Here is a 12781-nt window from a genome sequence, read left to right as displayed (position 1 = left end):
TCGTCGAGGACCTCGAGTTCCAGCTGAGATGAAATAGTCTCCCAGGTTCTGTTATCTCACAATGACAAATCTCTGGGCACAACACAGCACAGCAAAGACACTGAGATTCAGAATAAAGAATCAAGGAGAGTGTCCGAGACCACAGGACTTGAAGACCAACACAGCAGGGTGTCCCGGTCTGGTGGTTTAAATTTTTTGTACGTTTTTTTTTGTCTCCTACTCATCCTGAATGGGATACTTGTAACCCAAAACTGCACAGAAAAACATTCCAAGAAAAGCTTGCTTCCCTTAGCAAAGAGCCCATAAGAGGTGGCCTACCAACAGAAACTTGATTGAGTATATTTGCCCTACTCCAGCCAAACGGGATCCCATGGAAGTTTCTGCTTCCTTGGGAGATTTTGCTCTCATAAGATGTGTTTATTTCTACTTGCTTGTCTGTCTCTCCAATTTGGAGAGAAGTGGTTTCCCCTCTGACCGCACCTCTCTGACAGACCTGAGAAGAGTTGTTGATTTTTCAGTTTGTTCAGTTTTTTGCTTGTTGTTAGGACAGAGTGATAACATCCACGCTCCTTATATGACAGACCAGAAACAAGTAGTCAACTACTCTTTAAGAATGAAGATGAGCTCAGCCGATGTAGCTCAGTAGTTGAGCATCAACCTATGAACCAGGAGGTTATGGTTCGATTCCCGGTCAGGGCACATGTCGGGGTTGCAGGTTCGATCCCCAGTGTGGGATGTGCAGGAGGCAGCTGATCAGTGATTCTCTCTCATCATTGATGTTTCTATCTCTCTCCCCCTCTACCTTCCTCTCTGAAATCAATAAAAATTATTTTTTAATAAACAATGAAGATAAAAATAAAGACATTCTCAGATGTAGGAAAACTAAGAGTATAACCAGAAGACCTACCATTAAGGAATTAAATATATAGAGAGATGTATTTATTTATTCTTTATTCTGAATCTTTTAATTGCAAGAGAAAAGGAAGTATCCGTACAAAGACTCTGGCTCCAATATTCATAACATTATAACTCACAATGATAAAAAAGTGGAAACAGACCAAATGTCCAGCAACAGACGAGTGGAAAAACAAATTGTGGTACAGTGGGGCCTTGACTTACGAGTGTCCCGACTAACGAGTTTTTCGAGATACGAGCCGTCTCTCGGCCGATTTTTTGCTTTGAGTTGCCAGCTAAAATTCGGGTTACAAGCCAGTTTCAGATACCCCACCACTAGTTGGCACAGCGAACGTCACTTTTTGATTTGACATAACGGGTAATTTGAGTTACGAGCTCCGTCACGGAACGAATTAAACTCGTAAGTCAAGGCCCCACTGTACATCCATTCAATAAACTATTGCTCAGGAAAAAAAGAAAGAAAAAAGTAAATGATTTATGACACAGACAACATGAAGGGATCTTAAAAATAATTACATTGAGTGAAAGAAGTCAGACCTAAAAAAGACTGCATACTGTGTATCCATTTACATATAACTATAAAAATGTATCAAACAATTAAGGATGGAGGCGAAAAGAAGGGAGAGCTGGGAGGGGTTATAGGTGCTTGAAGGAAGTTCGGGGGCGGGGGGGTGATGGAGATGTCCACTGTATTGAGTGATGCTTTCATGGACATGGACATATGTGAAAACATATACTGTGCACTTTCAACATGAGCAGGTTTTGGTGTGTTCATTATACTGGAATAAAGCTGCTTTAAAAAAAATAAACAGGGCAATGGAGGGTATGGAAACTTGCCCCTGTGTGACTGCTCTCTACCTGGCCTCAAACAGGTGCCCACCCTGCAGGTGTGACCGGACCCGCCTCACAGCCCCTCTGCAGCACTCACGATGCGAGTCGCCATGTCACACCATCACGTTAGAGCAGGGTTGCCTCCACACACTTTTCTGGCTTCCACCTCTGGGCTGCCTGTGGAATGTGGCTGCCAGTTACCCCAGGTTGGGGCTTTCTCTTTGGTTTAGAGAATCTGAGACGGAGCCGTGCTGGAGCAGCGTCCATGGGGTGGCTCATGGGCGGAAAGTACCTAGGGCTGCCCACAAGCCAGAGTTCCCTACGGCGGCCTCGGCATCAAAGCTCACTACTGTCCCCTCAGTTGTTTGTTTCAAAAAAATCCCATGGTCTTCATGTCAATCACTTCTACGTCATCTATAAGACATATTTCTTTTCTGTTCGGGTAATTTCCCAACGTTTAAATTTTTTTTTCATTCTACTGGGAGATCTTGTTCTCACTAGAGAATGATGATCCCAACATTATACAGTGCTCAGTCTGTCCTTCCCTTTCCTGCTTCCCTGGGCAGCCCCTGCAACCCAGCTGCTTGAAGAGGCTCAGATTTTGGGGGCTGTGCTTGGCACCCCAAATGTGCCAGTTCTTCTCACTAAGGTGGCTTGCCTGGCACAGTCTTCTTCTCACAGGACAAACTTGTGCCCGTGCAAAGCCTCTTCTAGAATAAACCGGTTGCATCCAGTTAAGAAGGGGCAGAGCACCGTGGGCTGGGTTCCTGGATCCCCTCATCAGCTCTGCACCTCATCCCTCTTTGGCACTACACCTGGGGAACCACTGGACGTTGCATCTGTAGGAGACGGGGAAGAGCACCAAGGCAGTCCTGTCCTGTGCTGAGGGGGCTGTCAGATGACCATTCCAGCCAACTTCTGAGGCCAGGACCCCTGCTGTAGATGAAGCTCAGAGCACCTCAGCAGCTCCCGTGCCAGGGCTCAGTAGGATGGGGTAGAGCATCCTACCCCAATGTGGCCAGAGGACCCAATGCATTCCGCAGCTCAGCATACTGCCTTGCCACTGAGCCGCCACCACCCAGCATGGCCACCAGGTCACCGTTCCCCACTCTACAGGTCACTGCTGCTCACCAGTATTTCCCGGGTGATGGATACGCAGTTCCCACTGCTGTTTTCTGGTGGAGCTCACAAACCCAGGCTGTAATGGTGCAGCAGAAGCCTCCGAGATGTGACCTACTGTAGAGCCTGGGCCTCTGGGATGTCAGGAATGCTGTGTCCTGGTCCTCCCGGTTTCCCTGTAGATGAGCCCCTCGTCCATAAAGTCGAGGCACTGCTTTCTTTTGCTCAGAGTAAGAAGTTTGGACTTCGGTCTGAGACAGGGTTTTGCACAGGGGTGGGATATGACCGGATCCGCCCGGAAAGGAAGCTGAGAGACACCGAAGAGCCCACTGTGGTGGCCCTGGCTGGTCAGAGGCAGAGTCAAGCTAGACTTGAGAGGCCCTGGCTGTGGGAGTGAGGGGGCGAGAAGAGGCAAGGCTGGCCCGTAGGATTTGCCTTGAGAAAGCTGAAAAGCCAAGACAGTTAGAGTGAGGTAAAATCGGGCGTGGACATACGATGCTCTGTCTGGGACAAATTTAAATGGGAAATGCCGGTTAAACTCTAAGCAGAGGAAACCATGGTAGGTGCGAGCACAGACTCGGGATGTAGACGTTCAGGAGTCATGAGCATATAGATCAGTGACGGCGAACCTTCTGAGCTCGGCGTGGCAGCATTTTGAAAAACCTAACTTAACTCTGGTGCCGTGTCACATATAGACATTTTTTGGTATTTGCAACCATAGTAAAACAAAGACTTATATTTTTGATATTTATTTTATGTATTTAAATGACATTTAACAAAGAAAAATCAACCAAAAAAATGAGTTCGCGTGTCACCTCTGACACGTGTGTCGTAGGTTCGCCATCACTGATATAGATGATGCTCCAGCCGTGAGAGTGGACGAACTCGCCCAAGGGGGTGGGGCTTAGAGAAGAAAAAGGGGCAGGAAGTGCCCCCACACAGGGCAGCACCCTGAGCAGAGGCAAGGCATGGCCAAGAAGACGAAGAGTGGGCAGTGCGGTGGGAGGAGGAAGGAGCATGTGCCGTCTGGACGCAGAGAATGAAGGGCAGCAGGAAGAGGGTGGCCCATCGTGTGTGGGATGAAGACAGATGTGTCTATTTGGGAACAACTAAAGGTGTTTATCTGGAATTTACTCTGCCCACTTCCAACGAGGATGTGTAATCACTTCTAGTGAATGGACTATAGTAACATGCTGCTCCATTAAAGCAAACGGTTACGAAAAGCCATGCAGAGGGAGGAGGAGGACATGGTTTGAGTAAAATCGCTACTGAACTTGGGCCTCTGTTCCATTGCGTTCCTGCTACCCCGGGGACAGGAAGCCTCCCTTACCCGACCGGCACCACCCGATCGAGGGGAGCCCAGGCCCGCCGATGGGAGAGGCTCAGCGAGCAGGAACGGCTGCTGTCATGAAGGCCGTTATTTTTTAAGACAGGGAAGCTTTCCACAGTGTGGCAGTTGGGCAAAAAGAATGGGTGGATAGCCGTGTCACAACCTGAGCAGCAGATAAACCGCCCGTCCTGGCTGCTCAGGCGTCCTCCCGTCCTGGCGCTGGGACAGGGATCCTGGGACAGAGTGCAGCCCTGATGAGGGCACCGAACCAGGGACACACCCAGTGTTGGGCCCACCCAGACCCTGGTGCAGGCCGGTCCCAGACGTCCTGAAAACTCCCCCGGTGACCGTGGGCACCAGGGGTAAGTAACCAGGGCCCAGGGAAGCAAGTCGCCTGGCTCTGTGGGATCCCGGGGCTCCGTGTGGGACAGGGAGTGTGCGGCACCGTCCAGACCGCCCCTGGAAGGGCTATGGAGGAAATCCCATAGACGAGGCGGAGTGTCCACCCAGGCTAGAAACTCGTGTTTTACCTCAGTGGTGGATTTTATTAATGTGTTCATTGCTTGGAAACTCCTACTCTTTACTTATTTACTTGTTTGCTTACTTGCTTTGGGGGTAATGTAAACACTATTTATTAGTTTTAATCCTAAGAATTGACCTCTGGGCCATGCTCAGAGTCTCCTTTTTGTTGAAGTATAATTGCTATGTAACATTAGTTTCATGTGCACAACATAATGACTCAATGGGTTTGTATACGGTACACAATGATCACAAGAAAACATTTTGCAAGTATGGTGAGACCTAGTTTATTTTTTTTTACAAACAAGCCCAAATATTACTTCTCCCCTTTCCCCAGTTCTTGTGTTCTCTCTATAGTTGCTTTTGGGGCAATATTAAAGGGAAGCACAGAACACTTGGTAACAGAGTAGCAGTGCCCGGCTCTGTGCTATCGGAAAAAGGGATTTCTATTCCTCAGGAGAGGCTGTTACCCAAAGGAGAGAGAATGCCAGGCCAGGGCCCTGGCTCACTCACAAAGAATCCAGAAGGAATGGACATCCTCTGGGTGTGGAGACAACAGGAACTCCCACCACGAGCAAGCTCACAGCATCACACACAGTCCGACAGGTCTCCAAGCAGCCTGGGTCCGGACCCGAAAGGGTTCCTGAGCACACACGTGGTGCTTCCGTGGCAAATTCGTGGAAAGGGAGAATGAGAACCTTCCAGAGAACAAGTATGTGAGTCAGTCATCACCATCATCACCGCCGTGTTTTTATCTCAAGAAGTTTGGGGAAATAGTCTAGCCTTTGGGTTTAGTGCAGTCTGTCTTTCACGGACGAGGCTGCCATGTGTCCCTACTGACCGCCCCCCAGAGGGGCTGGTTGCGGATGCTGTGTTCTCCGTCCTGCGGCCGTGAGGAATGCTGTAATGTAGAAGGGCCTTTCAGGACACGGACAAACTGTTCACAACAGAATGGCAAGTAGAAAGGAAGTTTATTCTTAATGTGTGCATGGCAATGAACTCATTTTGCATATCTATCTATATCTTTATATCCATCCACCCATGCACACATGCCTTTAAAAACGGTGCACCAAAATGTCAGCAGTGTCATCTCTCGGTGTTTTATTTCCTTCTTCTTCTTAATAGTTATCTTCTAGGTGTTGTGTCAGAGATGTGTGAGTTCTTATAAGGGTTAAAAACAAGAGACACCAAAGGAGCCCAGAACGCCAGGGAATGCACTGGCTGGTGCGACAGTACAGCGGCGACTTGAAGACCAGCCTCTTGGGCACGCAGTCCCCAAGGACAGCCACTCGCTCCCCTGAATTCTCCCAAGCACAGATGTGAGAGCCGCGGCGAGAACCGGCCTCCTGGCCCTGTGATCAGCCTGCTACTGAGAACATCCTTGATGCTGTAACATCCATGTTTTCTGGATTTATTTTCTGGAGAAGGTGCACGGCCTAAAGATTGGCAGGTTTAAACCAGACACTGGAGTGGGCAGTGCTCTCAGGCCAGGTAACTAGGGTCCCTCCGTGACCTGCATCCAGGCAGGACACACCTTCCTGTGGCCCTGCAAACACACACTCTTCTCACCACCCAGCTTTTATCCGGAGCGGAGGTTGTGACTTGTTGCTGCTTCTGAGGCAGCACAGATGGTGGCCTTAGAGAGTGGGTGCTGGGTGACGGGCAGGGCTGATGTGAGGGGGTCACAGCATCGCCCTTGGGTGGCGGCCAGCTCACCTTTCCCCAGCTCTGCCTGCCCTTCACCTCCACTGGGAAGGAGGACGGTGCTGGATGAGCAGGGCCTGGGGATCCAGGCAGCTAAGTGTGTGTGTGTGTGTGTGTGTGTGTGTGTGTGTGTGTTTGTGTGTGGTGCGAGGGCGGAGGGGAGGGTGCAGATGTCGGGCAAGCAGCCTTCACTCTATCACCTGCAAATGGGCTCTTAGAGAAGCCCCTCTGTGCGAGGCTGGGGGAATCCAGGTGGCACGGAAATTGCCCAAATGCCCGGCTATTATTGAGTCACGGGGTTGCCGAGAACAGACAAAACAGGAAAACACAAGAAGGTGATTCCTCAGGGGTGGGGATTTGAGTCTGTTTTGTTTACTGCTGTCTTACCCGTGCCTGGAACAGTGCCTGGGCATCTGTGACTAAATTCATCACTGAATGAATGAATGGAACTTGCTAGTATCAAAGTAATGTGCACGACAACAATAATGTGTCATTCTTTTGTGTATTAAGTTGCCAAAAATAGCTTACAGAGAAGGATACAGTCCTGATGAAATTCCATGGGTCTGCTCTGTATCTGATATTAATGACAGCATTTAGTAATGTAACTCTTTTGAAAACAGTTTGGCAATGGAGTCATTTAAAAGTCCCGACTCATTAATTCCGGTTCTATAATAGAGGCTAAACAAATAATCCGGAAAAGGGAAAAAGCCACATGTACAAAATATTCCTTGAGATGTCATTTATAAGACTGAAGAGACGGAGGCAATCGGAGCGGCTAGCAGTAGTGGGTGATTAGATAACATGTGCTTATTGAGGCCTGAGCAGTAAAGAGGCAAAGGGGTAAGTTAAAAAAAAAAAAAAAAAGGTAGGATGCAACATAGTGTACATATTTTTTCCCTCTAGCTTTTGTCATCAACATCTTTTTATCTAAAAAGACCTCAGCCAAATAAGACCTACGTACAGTACGCCACGTACCAGTGAGCACGCAGGCGGCAACGGGCCGAGACAGTGACCTGCTCACACGGTCCCACGGTCGGCCATCCGTCCGCCTGCCGGCTCGGCGGCGCCCCAGCCTGCAGGCTTCATGCCTCCGGACGCCTGAGCCCGGGAGGTGTTCAGGCAGAGTCTGTCATGGGGTCAGCCCCGCTGTAGCATCAAGTAAGTGCAGTTGTGGGAAGAACATTGTTTAGCCCCATGTGATTACAGGATGCAGGATGTTGGCCAGAAATATTCCCTGGGGCTTTGGCAGAGCAGATATTGAGCTGTACGTTCAGGTGGTGGTGTTAGGGGGGTGGGGGGGGTGGTGAGACAAGCAGCACAGCTGTGTCTCGATGGTAAAACCACGCATGCATCCAGGTACTTCCCTTCCTGCTGCAGGAGGTAGGAGCCGGTCCCCCCACAGGGGTGGCAGGTGGTTAGCACGGGAGGAGGTACAGGCCCACTGATTCATGAGGTGTCCACTCTCTAGATAAGCCCTCCGCGAGCCTGAGGTCTAGCTGACTCCGCACAGGTGTGGTTCTCAACCTCTCCGCACACAGGATCACCTGGAGAGCTTTCAGTCCCCGCTCCCTGGCCCCTTCTCCCAGAGACGGAGATGGAATTGTTTGGTGAGTGGTCCAGGGCACGGCGCTCCCAGATGGCTGTGTAAGCAGCCAGGTTGCGATGCACTGTCTGTGGTGTCAGTGACCTACCCTGCAGACACGAACACAGGGTCCACAGGCCTCAGAGGCTTGCCACGCGCTCAGCGAGCAGAGCCCGTCAGGGGCCCCTGGGGTAAGGCTTACAGAGACGGACCCACCGGCGGGTGCAGACAGTCACCTAGCAGCTCTGCAGCCTCGGGCAAGCCGCTCATCCCCAATGGGCCTCCCTTTCCCATCTGAAATGGGATGCTGGTCACCATACCAACCTCCAGGGCTATTCAGGACGTGGTGAGTCAGTGCAGAGGACTCCAGACGCCTCAGGAAACGGAGCAGGGCTGTTCTAGAGGTCTGGGCGGAAACAGCGCCGTTACCCAAGAATTTGCTACCGAGGACCTGATTGCGCTCCTGGTGGGACGGAGAGCTGCTCGCCTGTGGCTTATCTAGAGAGTGGACTGGACACCTCGTGAATCAGCGGGCCTGTAACTTGTAGATCAGGGGTCCTCAAACTTTTTAAACAGGGGGCCAGCTCACTGTCCCTCAGACCGTTGGAGGGCCAAACTATAGTTTAAAAAAAAAAACTATGAACAAATTCCTATGCACACTGCACATATCTTATTTTGAAGTAAAAAAACAAAATGGGAACAAATACAATATTTGTGTGTGCATGTGGCCCGCGGGCCGTAGTTTGAGGACCCCTGTTGTAGATAATAGGAAACAGGGACAATGGAGATATGGCAGATGTGGATGGGAAACGCTCCCAAGATCAGATCGGGCTCTGGAGAAATCGCACTGAGGACTGCCGCCCTGCTGGCCGGAGCCAGCCCCACAGGGAGCTCATGCTGTCCCTCCAGGGCGCCAGGCCAGGGACAGGAACCACACTCCCTTTGGTCACTTACACCGAAGAGCAAAGAAGTAAACATGGTACATTTTAGGAAACGTGTGATAGTCGCTGGCCACACAGCTGCCAATTTCTTCCCTGTCACCGGAGCTGGGAGGAGGCTCCCGGCTGATGAAATGAACCGGAGAGTGGCAGCCTGTCCTGGTGTGGCCTCCGGCCTGTAGGCGTGGCCGGCGGCCGCTGCCTGAGTCCTCCTGCTTCCTGGCCCAGCCGTGGAAGTGGCTGCAGGTCAATGCCACGCCGCAGGGCTGTGGTGTGCAGTCCCCTGCTGTGGCCTCCAGCCTCCCCCCCCCTCTCTGCCTCCCTGTGGCCAGTCACCTGTGAGCAATCTTCAGGCTGTGTTTTGTCTTGAATTTTAAAGCAAAAACAAAATCTCTTCTTTTAAAAAGTGTGTGTGCAGTAGCCATAGAAACCCTCTGTGCATGCACGTGTGTTTTGGAAAAATCCCTCCTGTGTGTCTGTCTGGCTCATGTGGTTTCTGTTGGATTGTGGAGGGAAGCTGACAGAGGCCAGGGCCTTCCCCACGTAGGGTCCGGCGTCAGTGTCCCAGGGAGCCCACAGGAGGCAGGCAGGAATAAAGACCCCGCCCTGTTGGAGGGTGTGTGTGGTAGGCCGGGGCGGCCCAGCGCTCATTTCGTCACTGTCGCTACACTCCGATCACACTGCCATCAGTATCTCCATTTCACAGATGAGGAAACCGAGGCAAGGGGGGCTAAGGAACACACCAAGAAGCCACAGCTGCTAAAGGTGCAGAAAGCAGGATAGAATCCCAGGATGTGGGCATTGGACCCCAAGGTCGTACCCACTTTGCCAGGCTGCTGTGTGCCTGTGAAGGGTGGGTGCCAGGGTCCTCAGCCAGGCCAGACCCAGCATTTCCCAGGAAACTCGATATGTACATGGACACCCCATTCCTCGCACCCCCACACACCTGCCAGGTCAGCATCTAGGGGGGTTTGAGGCCCAGCACCTGCACTTTAATTCTCTAGCTGGGCCCATGTTGGCAGGACCCCGGAAAGGGATCTGGCATCTCGAGGACTAAGCTAGACGGTGGTTTCTGCACGGACCTGCCGGGTCTCACTTCTCCTGGACAGACTCGTTCCCAAAAGACCTGGGCACAGAGCTCTCGAGGCTGCGGAGTGAAGCTTGAAGATCGTCTGTCCAGTCCCTCTGGGAGCCGTTTTGGAGAGGAACCTCTGGCAGCTGCACACAGTCCCAGAGTCCCTGGCTGGATGCCCTGCCTCAGAGGACTCGGCTCCCCTCAGACACGGTACTGAGCCTTCCACATGGAGGGGCAGTGTGTGGAGCTGCGGGCACAGTGCCCAGCACCGGGGACAGTCAGTGACCCGGCCGAGCCCGGCTTCCTCCTGCATGAAATGCAGATGCTGGTGAAAACACCTACGTGGTCTACGCTGCAAAGCGTAAAGGGATCCGGCCCTTTTTGCCATCAACTTAGACACTCTTCATAGTCTTCCACTCACAAGCCAGTGGTCCTGGGCGTACAGGCCATGTGCCCACTGTATGCAGAAGGTAGCTAAGGCGTAACAGCAGAGCTGAGGCCACACCCGAGCCTGCGGACCTCACAGTATTTTCACTCTGCTGTTCCCAGTGGAACAGTGATGACGAGGACCACAACGGTGGCCGGACTGGGGCCTACCATGTGGGACCCAAGGCAGAAGGGGGGCACAGTGTGTAGACCCCCAACTTCCATTGGTCAGCGCTTCCAGTGAATGAGGAAGAGAGAACACAATTTTAAAATGATCTCCCAACACACACACACACGTACACACACACACACACACACACGCACACACACACGCGCACTTTTGTTAGTGTGTGTTGAGTGTGAGTAGATAATGGGATCAAGAGGCTGTCCTGGCCACGACTCTGCCAATGTTCTCTCCCAGGTTCCTCCTCCTCCCAGGCCGCGAGCGGCATGAGCCCAGAGCTGCCCTCCTCGTCTCACAGGCTCCAGACTTCATCTCACCGGCCCGGCCAGCAGAGCACACGTGGGAAGGTCTGGGCAGCGCGGGCGCTTCCTCCCTTCCTCAGTTTCTTCTTCTTGGTCTCTCCTTCGTCCTCCTTCCATCCTTCTTTGCCCTGTCTCTCCCTCTGTCCGTATTGGTACAAATTCTTAGAAGACACAACACATCCTCACTATCTTTTGAAACAATTAGCCTTTAATGATTTCAGAGAGGAAGGGAGAGGGAGAGAGAGAGAGCAACATCCATGATGAGAGAGAATAATTGATCGCCTGGCTCCTGCACACCCCACACTGGGGATTGAGCCAGTGACCTGGGCATGTGCCGGGCATGAGCTCAGGAGCCAGCCAGGGGTGGGAAGCTCTGCCCGCCCCCTCCCACTGTGTCTGCCTCTTTCATTCTCCCCTTGGCAGAGCTCCCAGGCTTCCCTCTGGGTGCCGGTCGGCTGGGATGACTCCAAAGTGTCCACTAGAACACGGCCACTTTAGGTTTGTTATTTGCTCCTAAAGACATAAATCCAAGCTTATCAAACTCAAGTCACACTTAGCCCTGCTGTCCCCAGCCATAAATTCCTCCATTACCTGTGCCCTGCAGCCCCCACAAAGGACACGTAGTCCCCACAGAGCTGGTAACATGCTCCTAGGTTGACCTTCGGCACCTCTCATGCCTGTAGCCTGGGCCCAGCACAAGGCAGGTGGGGTGGGAGTCAGACCAGGCGGAAGAGCCCAGAAATCCTGCCGCCAGCTGGGCACCTCGGGGCAGTGCTTAAACTTCTCTGAGCCCCCGTGTCCGTATCTGTGGGATGGACTCAGGGACGGGCCTCCTTACTGGCTTGGGACAAGAATTACTGCAATGACATGAGAAATCACTCAACCTGGGGCCTGGCCTCTGAGAAGGGCTCAACATTTTACACCAAAGCAAGGAGCTGTGTCCTGTCCTCAGGGTCGGGCAGAAGACTGTCCAGCCCGGGCGACTGACGTGGCTCAGCCGAGCTGGGCCACCAGCTGGAGTCCCAGGGTCGGGTGGGCCTGGAGGTGAGGGGGCCACACTAAGAGGGAGGGAACTGGGGCCTGTGGCTAAAAAGCACAGCGCAGAGAGAAGTCAGCTCCCAAACGTTTTATCCAAAACTCCGCAGAGGCTCGGCTGTCCTACTGCTCCAGCCAAATCGCCGGATGTTCCAGAAGTCCTCTTAGAAAAAAGGACCTGTTTGCGGATCTGAAGGGGCCACTGGGCCATTCACCCGCTGGGCCGAGCGTTAGGCAGGCAGCGCAGAGAGAAGCACGGAGCAGACTCAGCCTGGCCTTCTGGAACTTCCAGCGTAGCTGGGGCGGTGGCCCTGTGGATAGTCACTAAGGTGTCTGCTTGTGCCCATCACGGGACCACACGTCCTTCTCTCCAGGCGAGGTGTGGCCATGGGCTCTTTAGCCTGTGAGACAGGAGCAGGAAGGACATGTGCACTTCTGGGTGGACCCTTGAAGAGCTGATGCCACGTTCCCTTCCCCCCACAGCAACTCTGCAGGTGGGAGAGGCTTGAATGAGATGATGGGGCACAGCCTCCCACAGAACCCCGATGGACGAGTGGTATGAGACCTGCCCTTTGCTGTGAATGCCCCACGTGATGCGAGGCCACTGAGCACTGGGCTTAATTGTCCCTGCAGCACAACCAAACCCGTCCTGAGAAACTCCTGAGACAAAGCCAGAGCGGGGGAGATGAGCAAAGTCCAGAGAAACCAGACTGTGGGGTCTGAGCAACCAATGGTCCCCAGAAAGGGCAGCGGATATGCCCCTGGGAGGGAGTGGGGTAGACTTGAAGGCTGAGCAGGGTCTGGAGGTGCAGAGGAACTGC

Source organism: Myotis davidii, unplaced genomic scaffold (genome assembly GCF_000327345.1).
Source record: "Myotis davidii unplaced genomic scaffold, ASM32734v1 scaffold744, whole genome shotgun sequence".
NCBI lineage: Eukaryota > Metazoa > Chordata > Mammalia > Chiroptera > Vespertilionidae > Myotis > Myotis davidii.
Note: the sequence above shows the minus strand (reverse complement) of the source record.